Source organism: Aptenodytes forsteri, unplaced genomic scaffold, assembly GCF_000699145.1.
Source record: "Aptenodytes forsteri isolate BGI_AS27 unplaced genomic scaffold, ASM69914v1 Scaffold257, whole genome shotgun sequence".
In the NCBI taxonomy this organism is placed as follows: Eukaryota; Metazoa; Chordata; class Aves; order Sphenisciformes; family Spheniscidae; genus Aptenodytes; species Aptenodytes forsteri.
In genome coordinates, this window is record NW_008795194.1 from 7,047,110 (window position 1) to 7,062,707 (window position 15,598).

A 15,598-nucleotide genomic window follows, 5' to 3' on the forward strand; every position below is an offset into this window, starting at 1 on the left:
AAAGTACACACACTGAAATGATTTTTGGAAGGTGATTTGAAGTAACAGCCTAAATAGGTAATACAAGAATCTATTAGACAGGCAGTGCTGCATATTTAGATGAAGGATAGTCAAATTCTTGTCACACCACCCACTATCTCCTCACCATTGAGTAGCCCTTCAAACTGTGTTATAAGATCATTCATTGAAGAATTTTGGCTTTATACTGTGAAGAACAAACAGGCCTGCAGCCCTCGGCCTCAAACAAAAACTTGTTGTAAAACACGTGCACGAATAACTAATAGCAACACTCTCTACAACTTGGGAAAACACTCATAATTGAGATTATATTTCTGCGCTTGAAACAATGTGATTTGCAAGTGACTCAACTTTGAAAATAACTCCATAGATGAGACAGGGAAAATAACCGACAAAAACCCCAGAAAGATATAATGTACCAGCATAGGTATGGCATTATTTAGCCTACATTTATTTTTTTAAAAAAGACTACAGCTTTTTTTCCTCACATCCCTTTCCTGTCTATAAGATGACAGTGTACCTTGCTGCAGCTACACTTGAGCTTATTGTTGGGTGACCTGAGAGGTGGAATTTATGGCAAATACATTTAAAACCGAGTTTTTAAAACTGCAAGATACATAAGTCCCCTAGACTTATAATGAGACCAGTGCTACTTGTGATGATATATTTTTTTCTTATTGCACTGTTCCTAAAAATTTTTTTTCTTGAGAAGTATTGTGTGGAATAGAGCACATCTCACTTTTTTCTGTTTTACAGTAAGCTTCCAAACTGTGCATCATGCAGGGTCTGTCTCACAGTGATTAGCTCACTGGAATACCTGCAGCAGGTGTAGTGATCTGGGACTCAGGACAGGCAAATATCTTGGAATAGTTACCAGGTTCTCAGGTGGCTTTTAGTACCCTGCTGAGCTCTGTATTACCACAATTAGTTTTGTGCCAAGAACAAAGATAATTTAAATATCTGTACAAGTATATTTTTCTGAATGCATTATGGCATACCCTAAGTGGTGTAACACAGAAATCACAACTTGGACTGCAGGAAGATGAAGAGACTTAATGCCACTGCTGTGTCTGCAAACCAGGTTTTGCAATGCATGTAACACCACAAACAGAATATGATGTGGACTGCGTAGGAGATAGCTTTCGTATCGCTTGATCATTAAAACAAGGATATTGTAGCCACTGGGACTATAGACCTTTAGCTGGTGGCCAGCTTAACTTCAAATTTATGTCACCGTACCGTCACTACAATACTGAGATAAGATTAAAGCTGTCTCAAATCTACCTCGATGTACTACCATCACACCTCCAGCACTGGAGAACTGTCTACATAATTATGAACTGTACCTGAGCTGGGGACAGAAACCCTTCTGAGTCTCCTCTGTTCTGCATGTTCAGTCTTGTCCAAAATTTATCCTTCCTAGATGAGTCATGAAAACTGGGATTCTGTGGATGCGAATGAGTCCATAGAGGAAAAAAATAGGGTTGTGATGGGAAGCTAAAGGACACAAGGTTGGGCATTGAAGTGTGGAAAGACTTTTGGGTATAGGTTTTCTGCGGGGAAAATAGGAGACATATGAATATTGCACTAGACAAAGGAAGTAGCTACGCAAAATTGCAGATATGGGAATATATGAGTGTGTGAAGGTAGGAGCCTTGGGGCTAGGAGTATAAGAATAAAAGTACGACACTTGGCTGTAAGCTTGGAAGCCTCCTTCCAACATCTTGTGATAACTGTAGTAGCCTACATGCCTACCATTGTAAAAATAGCAAGAAATACTACATCTTCAAACCATGTCACTCTTTCAAATTGCATATTTTATTTTCTTGGTGTTTGGTCTGTTGAAGCCCTCAAGGAGAAGGGCCAAAAATAAAGGACTGCATAGGCCACAAGATGGCCATAATACTTGTACTGACACTTGTGAAAGTATGCAAATACACAAGAATACTTATGTACTCGTATTTATACTCGGATTATGGTGGCATCTGATCTCTCGGATAAATTCAGATAAAAGTGAATGAACAGTATACCTGAATAAGACAAGCCAGATGGCGTGTGTGATCTCTTTTTTTTTTGAAACTGAAATTTATTTCATTAAATAAATTACTATTTTTCATTTTCCTTAAACAAATAATTAGCATTTCAGCAACACAGAATAGTTACTTAAAATAGCTGTAAAAATGTTTACTGACATTTACATATCATTTCTCTCTCTTTCACTTACTTTTCAGGTAGTAGAATTTTCCCCATAAATACATATAGACAAGAATCTTGGAGCACAAAATTAAATGTGTGTATATGCACGTATATATATAGGATATGATTTAGAGGATTTCAGGTTGTTTTTTTTTTACAAAAGGCTTTTTTGCTTGAATCAAAATCTTCACAAGAAAATATTTCCCATTGTCACATTTTAAATCAAACACTGCCATGAGGTTCATGCCTTGTCCTACCTAGCAACAAACTTATAAGCAATGATAGTTTGGTTTCTGGTCTGAAGCAAAAGCTGTCATTTTTGTTTTATTCTGTTTGTGCTGATAATACCTATTCTCCAAATCTAAATTGTTTTGGTTGGCTTCAAGCAAGACAGCATTATTTTTTCATATGGGAATATGTTCTAAAAAGTTAAGCAATAAGATTTTTTATTGCTGATATTATGGTAGCTCTTACAAACCTCAGTCAGGACTGATGCTGTGTGATTCTTGGTGTTTCACAAATTCAGAACAAAAGACAGGCCATTCTTGTAAGTTTATAATTTCAGTGGTAAGTGATTTCAGCACCCCTATATGCTACTTCTCAATGAAGATAACCCCTCGCCTCCTGTGAACTTTAACACCATGCTCTCACATACAATAGTGGAATTTGCTATGTGTTCATCATTTGGCTGCTCAACACTGCTATTGCTCCAGATCCATTATATCAGTACTACCATGTCCTAAGCTTGCCAAGGAGCATGATTTCATCTCTGACAGGGCATGCTAACCGTTTGCACCATGGTCCCAACCAGACAACAGGAGACCTGTGGGAGGGCACAGCACCATAAAAAATAAAGATGCATGAGGCCCTTGCCTGTTTCGTCATTTCAGTGTGGAGCTCAACAGGCTGACACACATCTAAGTGTTAAGTGGGAGAGAGCTTAATAGAGAGGTCATGAGGAAAATTCTCTTTCTCTAAGGATAAAAAACCAGACCTTCAATTAATTTTTTTCTGTGCACTGGTCACATTAGGAGCTTTGTGTGATGAGCGAGTTTAATATTGGAAAAAAGGTGAACCTTCTTATCCAGGCTTAGGTATAGGACTAAACAGAGGGTAGGAAAAGCTGAATTTCTGTGGTGATTCTCTGTCTCCCTTTTTCTCCCTTTCCCTGCACATTCCCCTTAAAAGGTCCAAGGATTCTATATATTTTCTCCAGTACTGCAGAAGTCTCTAGATGAAGAAAAGCCTGGTTAATCCATAATAATGGCAGGACTGTTTATTGATCTCATAAATTGCACTTTACTTGACCTGTCAAAAAGGCAGAATTCTCAGCATGTGCTTTCCTGCTCCTCTAAGAGCCTCTCTTCACCTCGGGCAGATTGCCCCCCCCCAGACTTTCCCCATCTGCTGGCAGCTGTTGTAAACCCTGATCTAAATTCATTAACCTTCCTCCAAACAATCTATTTGAGTTCATCCTTGAGAAAGTACAGAAGGAACAATAAAGACTCACTACTGATTTTTCTTCCCTGCCTTTTGTAACACACCCGCACCCAAGCTGCGTATCCAGGCTTCTTCTAAAAGGAGGAAAATTAAAACCAAAATCAATAGGAATAGAAATCAGCCCACAGACTAGGATTCTTAATAAGTAATGCTCTGATTCTTAGGCAGTGTTAACACCTGTCTAATATCAAGCAAAAATCTACACACTAATCTGAATGGTGGCAGAGCAATCAATGCCATGTATCTATAAGAAATAATCAGAGGACGCCAGTGCCTAACAGAAAACACTATTCAGTGTGACTTACTGCTTGCCCATTACTTCTACCTGAACAATACCCTGAAGTGCAACATTATTGTTGCCATGTGAATGCCGTGAGTGGATCTTGAATGACTCTTGCGTAGATAAGAAGCTTTGTTTTTGTTGAAATGGGTAAAGTTGCAGACAACTGCATGACTCGGATGTTGTTGTTTCTGCAGAACATCAACATTATTGGGTTGTATCCAGAGCCAGGACTTCTTGCACTCTGAAAGTGCATTGCTGGGTATCTTTTAAAAGTACTTTTTAAGAAGATGCATTTTTTGTTTAAAAAAGTTGTGTCTTTTAGCAGTGCAGTTTCTGATATCACAATGTGAAAACTACAGTAAACAAAAAGGGAACATTTTAAAAGGAAGCACTGGCCTTTAAATGCCTGATTCCCTTTACCAATGAATAGAGCTGAGTCCCAGCTCACATTTAATTTTATTGGGATTTTGAATCATAGGTGCCTTGCGATCCACTAGAAAGCTCCTCTGATTGTATTGTCAGTTTCAGGAAGAATACAAAATCTGGAATTGAATTGTAGGCCTAAGGTATAGTGACTATCTTTTCACTGCCCAAAAAAAGTTAGGAGGGATGCCTAGCTTAGATGAAGCATTCAGTTTCTGGGTGGCTAAAGATAGGTATGATGAATCCCAGCTAAAATTTACTGAGAGGGCTGAACGGCAAATTTTGAAAAAGTAGTTTTGCAAAATTTTTTTCAAGTTCTGCTCTCACTTGAACTAGCTTTAATGAGCCATTTCCAAATATTGCCTTAAATAAATAATAAACAAAAAGTGTGGCTGACAAATTGTCAAAATCATGTTCAGATAGATGGCTATGCTAAGTATGGCTGCAGGTCAGACGTGTGTTCTCCCAGCTGCGTAAGGTTTCAGGATCATCCTAAGTGGTTAGAGTGCATTGTAATTTTTGAAAAAAAATATTTAAAAAGTGGACAAGGCTCCTCAGTACTCTTTCTGTATATCCAATAGTGTTATTTTTAATGTAAAAATATGCAGGTCTTACAAAAAAGCCTAAAAGGATGTCTTGCATTTTGAGTGTGGGAGACTGTCTTGCGCTTGACGTTTGCCTGGACCATTAAAATTTTTTAGCAGACTGATGAGCAGAGGCACTGGAAAACAGAAAGCACAACAAAATTGCAGCTTATGTGTTTTTTCCACAGCCTTAGTAATGTTGTTATTAATATATTCAAATTAGTGTCAAAACATTCCCTGTCCCTGGATCTGAGAAGGCACTTTAGGACACACTGTCTCAAAGGCTGTGAAAATTTAAAGGCATGCCATTTGGATGAATGCTATCTTACTATTTTTCTCTATCTAGAAGGCGGCGGTGAGTTATGGCATTTTGCTGCAGTAGATGATAGGAGATAGATTGGTTTTGAATTAGTTCAACGTGTATTGTGAACAGAAAAGGAATATTATTTCAGTGGGAGCTGGATCGAATCTAGCAGCTCTGGCTTGCCCTCCTCTCCCCATTCAGATGTCTCCCCATCTTCAGATTTCTGCTTCTGATGTCCCTTGGGCCAGTGAGTAGTTTTGCAGGGTGGTAGTACAGGATGTGAGTGGGGATAACGGAAAACATAGCTTACTCCATTTTCAGTTCCTGGGTGGTCTGCACTGCCTTTATCTTCAGGGGACTTTTTAAGACAGTCCAATCTGCAGCCTTGTGGACATAGATTCAATTCTTCCAGAGCCAAAGGGCAGTTGTGCTTGAACGTTAACGAAAAAGCTGTTCATTGCCTGGCATTTCTCAGGACAAGCCATGTGTACATTAAGGAAGTCATAAGAAGCAATGTGGTTGCTGGAGGACACAGACTTACCTTTCCAAAAAGCAGTCTCAGGCAATGCCAGTTGATAGGTTGTCTGAGTTTGCTAGAGGAGGGGGAGTTCGTGGAATACAAGTTCAAGGACTGATTTGAGTGACCCTAGGTTAGAATAGTTCAGAAATAGTTTGTCCTATAGGAACTTACTGAAGCTATGCCTTAAAATTCCCTCATTTCCAATGAATTACTGTATAAGGGCTGAATGGTCAGCTGGTATAAAACAACATTACGGCAGTAAAAAGAGTGTATTGCTTTTCAGTGTTAAATGAATAAACCCACACTTCTTTCTTGGCTCATCTATAATCTTCGGTGAACAGCACCTGATTGATAGGAATGTAATGATAATCCAGCTCCTCCATTTAACGAGCCAGAGAGAACATCCAGCTAAAACAGTCTGTGTTTCTGACACCCAGAGAATGGGCTGGAACGACTGCCAGAAGTTATTGAGCTGGAGAGAATTTGAAATGAATGAATTGGGCATGAGTCACGTCTTTCCATAGAGCAACTGCGGGTGCTGGCTGCCGAAGTACTTGAGAAATCAACAAGGGCCCCTTTTGAGAGAGCTGGGGGAGAATTTCATAACTGACTCGGATTTGGAATTCTGCAATGCATCTGGGATAATACTACCCTACAACAGCAAAGATCATTTAAAGACAAGCAGCTTCAGTTTGTCAATAACTCAAATACCAGCAAACTTGGGTGATGAAGGGTGGCAGGGTGTTAATTGGTCTGGAAGCAGTATAAATACTTTCTGCATTTATCTCCCTTACAAATGTTCACTGGTGATATGTTATCAGTAATTTATGATGTGCCATGACAAACGCTTAGATTCTGACAAAAATAGCAATTAGTTAGAAGAACGAGGATTCTCCTTGAATGTTTTCAGCAAGTCGTAGGGGGTATTTCTTTCCTTCCATGCATGAACTGCAAGTAAAAATCCTTCAAATTTGGCAATTTTCTCTGTTGCCAGTTTTTAAGCTCTTCTAAAGACCTTGCAAATGCTCTCATAAAATTATTGCTATGAATTATTTGCATATCCAGTGCATATATTAGCATGCAATCATGGTGATAAGTACAAAAGAAACTCATCAATTTGCTCGTGCACTTTCTTAATTCTCGATGCAGACATTGTTGCTTATTTGATTTTGTTTTCTTCTTCACAGACATGGTAATTATTACCAAAGGTTGTCTTCTGAAGGAGGAGTAAAATGTGCATCAAAACTGTCAAGCGTTGTCTCATGTACGAGGAGTGCTCTATTGCCCCAAAATTTCATGCAGGATGCTTATCAGGTGCAGGGAAATGAGTGAAGGAGTCCAATTTGTTACAGTTAAGTACCACACTGCAGATAGGTACTGCACTGTGTCTTCACTTTCATCCTCAGGGAAAGGGAATCGCATCCCTGTGAGAAAAGTCAAATGCTTTCTGAAGCTGATGACTGCTATGAATCCAGAAGATCTCTGTGATTTTAATGGTTTGATAGCTGGAATCAAAATACCATAATATCCAGGCATCCCTGACACATTTTGATTTTCCTGCCACCATCATCTCTCTGTTGTGTAAGTGGAGGAGTTTCACAGTCATGTCTCTATGTATATTTTACTTGTGTTATTCAGTGAACTCCAGTAGTGTTTTTTTTGAAAAATAAGAGTTTAATTAATTCTTGATGATTTAGAAGATTGTGGAAAACTAATAGTTTCTGAATTCAGAGAGGACTTGAAAAAAATGTGTAATACTATGGTTGCATTCACAGACCACCAAAAGATAGACAGTGTTGGTGAAGATTCAAGTCAGAAACAAGTCAATTCCCTACATTTCCTCTTTGTAAGAGAGCTGGAGAATACCGTAATGAAACTTGCCTTAATAAATTTTGTAAACAGCGTATCCAAAGACTATTAAAGCTAACTGAAAGGCACATCTTAAACTTAAGAGTTTTGGGTAAATCCTGGAATTTTTGGATTTTAGTTATAAATTTAATTAGTTGGTTATATTTAGTTATGGCTCATTCCCTTCCTTCTATACCCAATTGTTTTATAATTCACCTTTTTAAAGCGTCACCTGACATATCAGTTTTCAGCCATGGATGGAATCTGGGATCTGAGCACCAAGTAGGGGGTGTTACAATATGGCATAACCATAAAAGACAGAAAGAGGGCTCCTTTTTTTTTGATTTGGAAGGGATGTAGCAACTGAACCTCTTGGGCCCTTTTGTATCTCCTCTATGGTTACTGTGTGAGGTGACCAAAGTCCCAGGTGACAGTGTTCATTGCCTGTGGCTCTGGGAAGGAAAGTCATTGGAATAAGCCTACTACATCATTCCCTAGGCACTGTGGAGGTATGAGAAGGGACTGTTGGATCTGCTGGACAATCCTTCGTGGTTACTTAGGAGCACTGAAGCTGAAATAGAGCGATGTCACTTGACGGTAAAGAGCAACCAAATCTTATACTTCAAATAAAAGGGCAGAATTTGGTCAGTATGACCAGTCAATGGAAAAGGAGGCTGAATCTTCTGATCTATTACAGAAACAGTTCTGATTTTAGAAAGATACTGTTTTCTAAAAAGGATATATTTTAGCTCTTTATTGAAACCCCTTACTCCTGAACTGCATAACAACACAGTTGTATGAGCTGCCATACTCAGTGTTACATGCTTTCCGTTAGACCCACAAGGGATAGATCAGAAATGCCTGCAGATCAGATCAGGAATAATAATTGCAATGGAAAAATACTATTTTTTTCTGGATTTTTCTCATTCCAAGGACAGAAGATGTTTCCTCAGCTCTTAGAGAGTGGGTGACTGGCTGATTTCAAGGGTGAAGAAGATATTGCAGGAATGCTATGTGACAAATCACTGGGCTTGCTGCTTCTGGAACAATGATTGACTCAGAGGATTCTGCTTTTTGTGAAGCTGCTGTTATCTCCCAGCACCTGTCCTCAGACATTGAGCTGTTATGTCAGTGGCACTGAATAAAAATGATCCAGAGTTAACAGATAGGAAAAGAATCTTCAATCTAAGGAAAGGCAACTAGCAATTAAAAAAAACCCCAAACCAAGAAACCACACTAAACTATCTAGTTTTTCAGTTAAACTCATCAGGAAAAGAAATTTATTTTGCTTCTGGAAAAAGCAATCCCTCCCCAGCTCCTCTCTTTCTAAGATTTTGTGTGCAGGAACACAGCGTGTGCTAGAAGAGGAGGCCGATTCTTTTAGACCACTTTGACAGGAGCAGTAAATTTCAGTTCCCAAACCTGCTCGGATGTGGAAGCTCCAAGCCACGGAAAAGCCTTACACAGTTCACGGACCTGGGCTGTCTGCTGGAATAACTGCCAGGAATGATAAAAATGATAATAAATTTGCTTTTACTGCTCCTCTCTGTTGTAATAAATTTGTTCTGTATCTTTACACAAAAATGTGTATGGACCCTCTTTATAAACCCCTGGGGAGAAATTTGTGCACAAAAGTAACATTCTCTTTCTCTTCACTTCTGTTTGTGGTGTCTTTTTATAATTTGTGGAAGGTGTCCAACAGGTTGGAAAAATGCATTGAAAACCTAATCCAGACATGTCAATACAACACTGGTTTTAGTTTAAACAAAAAACAAGCAAGTTTTCCCCTTTCCAAAGCAGTGTCTCCAAAAATATTTCTCTCATTCAGAGTACATTTTTGTCCTGGCTTAACTCCTTCTGTACTGAATAGCAAGCAAGGCTATTTTTAAATAGCATAATGCATGTTTTTATTCAGAAAAATATATTTTTCTAACAGCAGCAGAAGGTTTGATCAGAAGTGTAAGAATTTCTAATGTGTTTAGCCAAAGTCTTTGCTAGTATAAAATGAAGTTAGCACAATAGCACTTACGTCTAGTAGTGCAAAATTTGAACCATAGTGCATGAACCGAGGCCAGTGGCAAAGGAAATGTCATCATTTCCCTGTGTTTTTTGGGAAAAAAATATAGGGAACGTGGTACTTTTGGAGAATTGTTTTGTAAAATTTCCCAAGAATTATTGTGTGTGTGCTATATTTGCCTCAGAACTTCAGTGCCATTCCTTGCTCTTTGAGAATTTGTCAATAATTTGACATGAATTGGCATTATTTTTTTAAATGCGAGTTTCCCTCAAGATCGGTTAATATCAGAACTGGCTTGAGTCATGAAATTCAGACCACACTGAGATTTTTGGAAAGTTTAGGTTCCATGGTTGGTTTCAGTGAACAGAAGGTAGAATATGTCACCCATCAAAAATGCTGGATTTGGATTAAGAAAAATTTCCGCTGTCCATGGCATGCTTTTTTTCCAAACCCACGTTCATGTGCATACAGTATTGGCTAATTTAAGTTTGGATGGTCCAGCATGAATGGGTATGATGAATATATATCAAAAGACTTTAACTGACTCATTGAGAATGGATTTAACATTGAAGCTGAGAGGGTTGTACCTCCCCACAAACTCTGCCAGTGACACCATCATCTGTGTCATACAATGAACCTGAAGCCCAAACTGTTTTTCCCCAAAGTAACATCAACTTAATTCAAAGTGAGGTTGATAATTTCATCCTTTACTTTTTATAATAAAAAGTAAGCAATATGTTCACAAATATTTCCATTCAAAATGTATCCTTATTTTTTTTCCAGAATGTATTCCTGCTAAACAAAAATGCTGAGTGTATTTTATTGCTGAATAAAGAGAAGTGGGATTGGCAGGGTGAAGATATTGGTCAAATGTCAGTCATAAAAAAAATGAGCATAGCATTTCCCAGCTAACGCACAGAATTTAATTTGCAAATTTTTATTATGAGGATGGGAAAAGGTATCATTTGCTGGTCATGGTCTTTGTCTTTGCTGCATTTGAGACTCCACACGCAATGCACCTTCCCACTCATTCAGGGAGGGCAAACGGGCAACTAAAATCTTGTCTGGTTAGGCAATGAGAGAACATTTTGCAGTTAAAAATGTGTAAATTTTAACTAATGGGTCTTCTCAGGAAGGGTTTCATGACATCATCAAACCTTGGGAAGGAGCTTGTGCTAGAGGCAAGCTGCAGAAGTGCCCTGCGTGCCCTCAGCTCCAACAGACACCTTTGGTTTTCAAACCTAACTCTACTGGTGAGCAGCACAGTCCTTTCCCGCTGAGGCCAGGGAGCACTCGAGCTGCGCAGCCCTTCACAGGACATACAGCACCAGCCCTTTATCAGTCAAAGAGCCTTAAATCTCTTGCTGTTGGCATTTTATCTCACCACTGAGGAACAGCAACCTACTGGTTACAGTTCAGATGAGGCTGGAGAAGTGAAGGAGGGTTTTGATCCATGTTAGTGTGTTACTAGAGTAAGTACACCCACAGTATTGTCTCAGCAAGAGGGGTCATGGCGTTAATGAGCACAGAGACTGAACTGACCCGCTGTATCTAGAGGTGATCCTCTAAGGGCAGGGTTACAAAACACAGTGGGGAAGCCTATGATCCCCTGTGCCTTCTTGATGGTAGGTAAACAGAGAGCTTCCTCCTCTGGGTCATTCCTTCTGGCCTCTACCATAGCTCCCCATTGAAAAGATGAGAAAATGTATCTTCAAAAACCAGCCATGCTCCTGGCACTACTACAGTCACAAGGTCAGGCAGCTTAGTCATTAGAGAAGATTATTTCATTTTGTGATACTCTTCTAGCCAGCAAGAAATGCTGTTGGCTTGCATGCACCCATTTCTATGATAGGGAAAACTCCAAAGATACACTTTCAATGGAACATGTGAATAAGCAAAATATTTGTAACGAGGTGGTTTTAGTATTCCTGCCAAGAAAAATCAGAGAAGGGAAGAAACACACGTCCTGAGAGTATTTCCTCTCATGACAAAGATGTGACCATATAAGCATATGGTTTGAAAAAGGAACAGCACAACATTTGAGCAAGTGGTGAATACCCTGTAACTTCAGCCACACTGACAGTTCAGGAGATACCAGTACAGCAAAAGGTTTCTGCTATATTTACCCCTGAAATCTGCCCAAATACAACTGTAGATTATCTGTCCCTTTTTCTTTGTTCACTCTTCCTGCAGCCACCTGAAGTGGCTGTTCTTTCAAGTTTGTGAAGCAAGGTATTGTAAGTACCTTTACCTGGGCATACCTAAATGTGGGAAATGAAGGTTCAAATTCTGGATACGGTGAGTATGAGGATGCAAATGACTTGTTTTAAGCAGTCAGGCAAGAGCTGGGTCTGGATGAGTGAAATGAGCGGTCACTTGTCTTAACCTATGTTCTATTAAGATTTTTCTCTTTTTCATCTCAGAAATGCCAGCTTTTCAATATCCAGTGTAGCTGCAGAAAGAGTCTGTTCTGATGAGTCACCATTGTCTGAAAAAAACAGTTTCCCTGCAAAATACCAAACCAGCAGTACTACCATTACCACAAATTACTTTCTTTTAGGGCCCAACCTAGTTCCTGTAGAAGCCAGTGGAAAAACCTCTGATTTCAGTGAGTGTCAGCCAGGATTAGGCAGCTACTGTTGTACCCTGCCTGTTAGCACTGTTCTTCTGAAACTGACGTAGTAGTCGGACCCCAAAAGTCACTAATAGGAAGAAAACCCATCACTTTTTTAGAATCACGGCTGACAAATTCAAGCTTTATTGTCCCATAAAATCAGTCCTAGGCCTAGATCTCAATGCGCTTTGCTTTCTGTCTTCTTACTTGCCTTCAGTAACTTTTATCCTTCCTTCCCCCATCTCCACCTGATCTAATCCTCTGTGCCAAGGGTTTCCAGCTTCTTTCTTTGGCCCTGTCACTGTGACACTGGTACTGCTGGCTCTGTACCAGATTGCTTCCTTTAAGGAGGCTGAATATTTTCAAACTATTATAGTGATGCTATGGGGAACCCTTTCTTGAGACTCCTCTCTTTTATTGATTTTTGTCTTGTTCTAAAAAAAAAAATTGTTTTCCAGTATTACCTTTTCCTTCTGTCTCTTTGTTTCTTCCCCTTTGCCTCCTTTTTTTTGCCATCCTTTTACCACTGTTTAAAGAGTCTTATAAAATCTATTTTTATTTTCCTTTCTGATGTCCAGATATTCTATTTCTATCTGTTCCTGACACACTTTTTCTTCATCTCACGTCTAATTGTTTCCTTGACACATTATAATTACTCCTTTTTAAATTATTTTCCACTTACACTACACCAGAACAAAAGTGTGCATGTACAGGTCAAGCCTGTACGTATAGCAGAGGTCCTGGGGTCTCTGTGAGATGTAACATCATGCTACACTCAATGTGAAATATAATTCAGTGTTAGCTAATGCTTTAATCCAGCAGGTAAAACTGCTGTTGTGGAGCAAGAAAGCACAGGTGAGCTACATGGGGCAGAATAGAGAAGGCAGGAAAGGGGAAAGACAAGTAACGTAAATATGAAGAGTTGAGAGGAACAGAGACCAGTGGACAGGGCTGAGAGTGACTGGGGAGGAGTGGGGAGCTGAAGGGGAGAGCAAGGAGGACTGGATGAAAAAAACCAAAGAGAAATAATAGTGAGGGAAGGAGAATAAACCTGAAGGCAGTGAGGGTGGAGAAGTAGAACAGCTCCCATCTTTGCAATGCTTCACAGAGATTTAAGAACAAAGAGCCATGACAGCAGCTACTGTGAATTCAGGGCAGGGTGCATAGCCGAGAACAAAAATGGCACTGATTTTAAATGACCCAAGACACAGTGTGCTGTCTGGATTTTTATTTTCTTTTATTTTAAGAGTCATGAAGTCCATACATTACATTTGCTGATTCTCTGACATTTCTTGTTTCTTTTTTCTGACAAGACATAACTTTTTTTCTTGCATAAAACCGTGATTCATTTTATATAACTCAGGAAGCAGCCTTAAGGCAGAAATCTTTCTCCTTCATTTGGAGAATCTGTAAAATGCAAGATGGAAACAAGATTACTTTGGTTCATTAGGAGAAAAACTTGGGCAAGGAAGAGCATCCAGATCCTTGCTGTCTTTCACATGACCAAGGTAAAAGGATGTCCTGGCTTTAAATGAAATGAATTTGAAGCCCTCCTCTGTTCCTTGCCTGTAAAGGGGTTCACCCCACTGGCTGCAGCAGTGCCCTTTGGCTGCCAGGGCAGCTGGTCAATATGCGGGCTCTCATCTGAGGGTAATCCTACCTCTTAACCCACGTAGTATAGATACAGATGTACTTTTTATCCCCCCTCACCTTCAGTCCTGTGTCCAGGTGAAGTCCCCTCTGGCTTTCAACTGGAAGATTTAGCCAACAGTAGCCAGTGACCTAAACTCTGCCTCTCTGATCCTTCTTATCCCCCAAAACCCAGAGACTTGGAACTGATCATGGCCCAAGGCAAGTTCTGACTGCTCGCAATGATAAAAAAACCCAAAAGATGAAGAGAGAAAAATAACCACTTTAAAGGCAGAGGACAGAACTCAGTTACACCTCTGTGAGTTTCAACAGTTAGTTTCTTCTCAGAAGAAACATGAGATATTTACCTGGCAGCCTGATATTTTTCTTCTCCCTTCCTCTAGAGTGGGATATGAGCCAGTAAAACTGATGGCTACAGTCTGCATTAACTGGGGAGCAGACAGGCTGTGCATTATGTTTTGTCCACTCTTTGGTCATGCGATGCAGGCTACTCGTACACAGAGCATTTACCCAGCTGGGTCCAGTTGCTGCTCAGTTCTCTGGTAGCAATGAATTGCAACTTGGGGGAGTCGCAGGTGCCTGTGGACAGCCAGAAGAAAGCTGCTTATGTACCTTGTAGTTTCTTGAAGGTAATTTTAGCTGCTCAGATAAGATTTCCTCAGTTCGTCTTATATCTGCCTGGAAATCTTTCAGGAAAAAGACTGCCGTGAAGAATTTTCTCAAACTACATTGTTGAGTTTGCCGATAGATTCATTTTGCAGAAAGTTATTAGAGAGCTGAGATTCAGAATTCCCATATCTACTGTACAGCTTCATTGCCTAGTGATGCAAACCTGAGGTGAGGCTTCCTCTCTCTCCTGAGGGCTAGGGAGAGAAGGCAGAGAGGCACCTTGAGAGAAGGAGGGATGTTTTCAGGAATATATGCAAGACTTTAATTTCATTTTACAGAGCTAATTCTTTCCTTTCAGGATCACTAAGGAAATCACTGAAACGATCTGCCACATAATTGTGTTTAGTAAACTGTTAATGTAAAAGGCCATATATGGGACATTTTATTTTGCAGCAGGAAATTATTTCTCCTCCTATGTTTTCATTGATAGTGAGGGTTGGTAGAGGTATGTTTGTGCTTATGGGGTCATCCTCTAATTTCAGCTTGTACTGAGAACCAGGAAACTCACACTGCAGAATTTTTATTTTTTCCAGTGAACTTAGCATTTTCTAAAGTGCTAAGGAAAAAAAGAACATTTTTTAAATTATTTTTTTAGGGAGGGTACCTCCAGAGTGTTTCCACCTATGTCCCTGTCATATAAGTGCTTGGTCTGCAGTTCTGATGGGGGAAGAGATGGTAAAGCGTCACCTACTTCATTCTTGGTGTGTTAGATGAATCTGGTGATGTTTAGACCATATGAGGCATTGAGATCTGGCTGTTACAGACTGGACTGGGACATCATCATAGCTCACCTAAGTGAGATAGAAGCTGGTGATGTAAAAAAGGAGAGAGGAATAGCCTATTTATGAGTCCTTTTAGCTCTCCACTCCTCCATGATAAACTTTTCCTTCAGCTGAAAAAATGGGGAGGCTTGTTAGGTAAATATGTATACTGAGCTGGAGGAGAGGAGAGGAGAGGAGAGGAGAGGAGAGG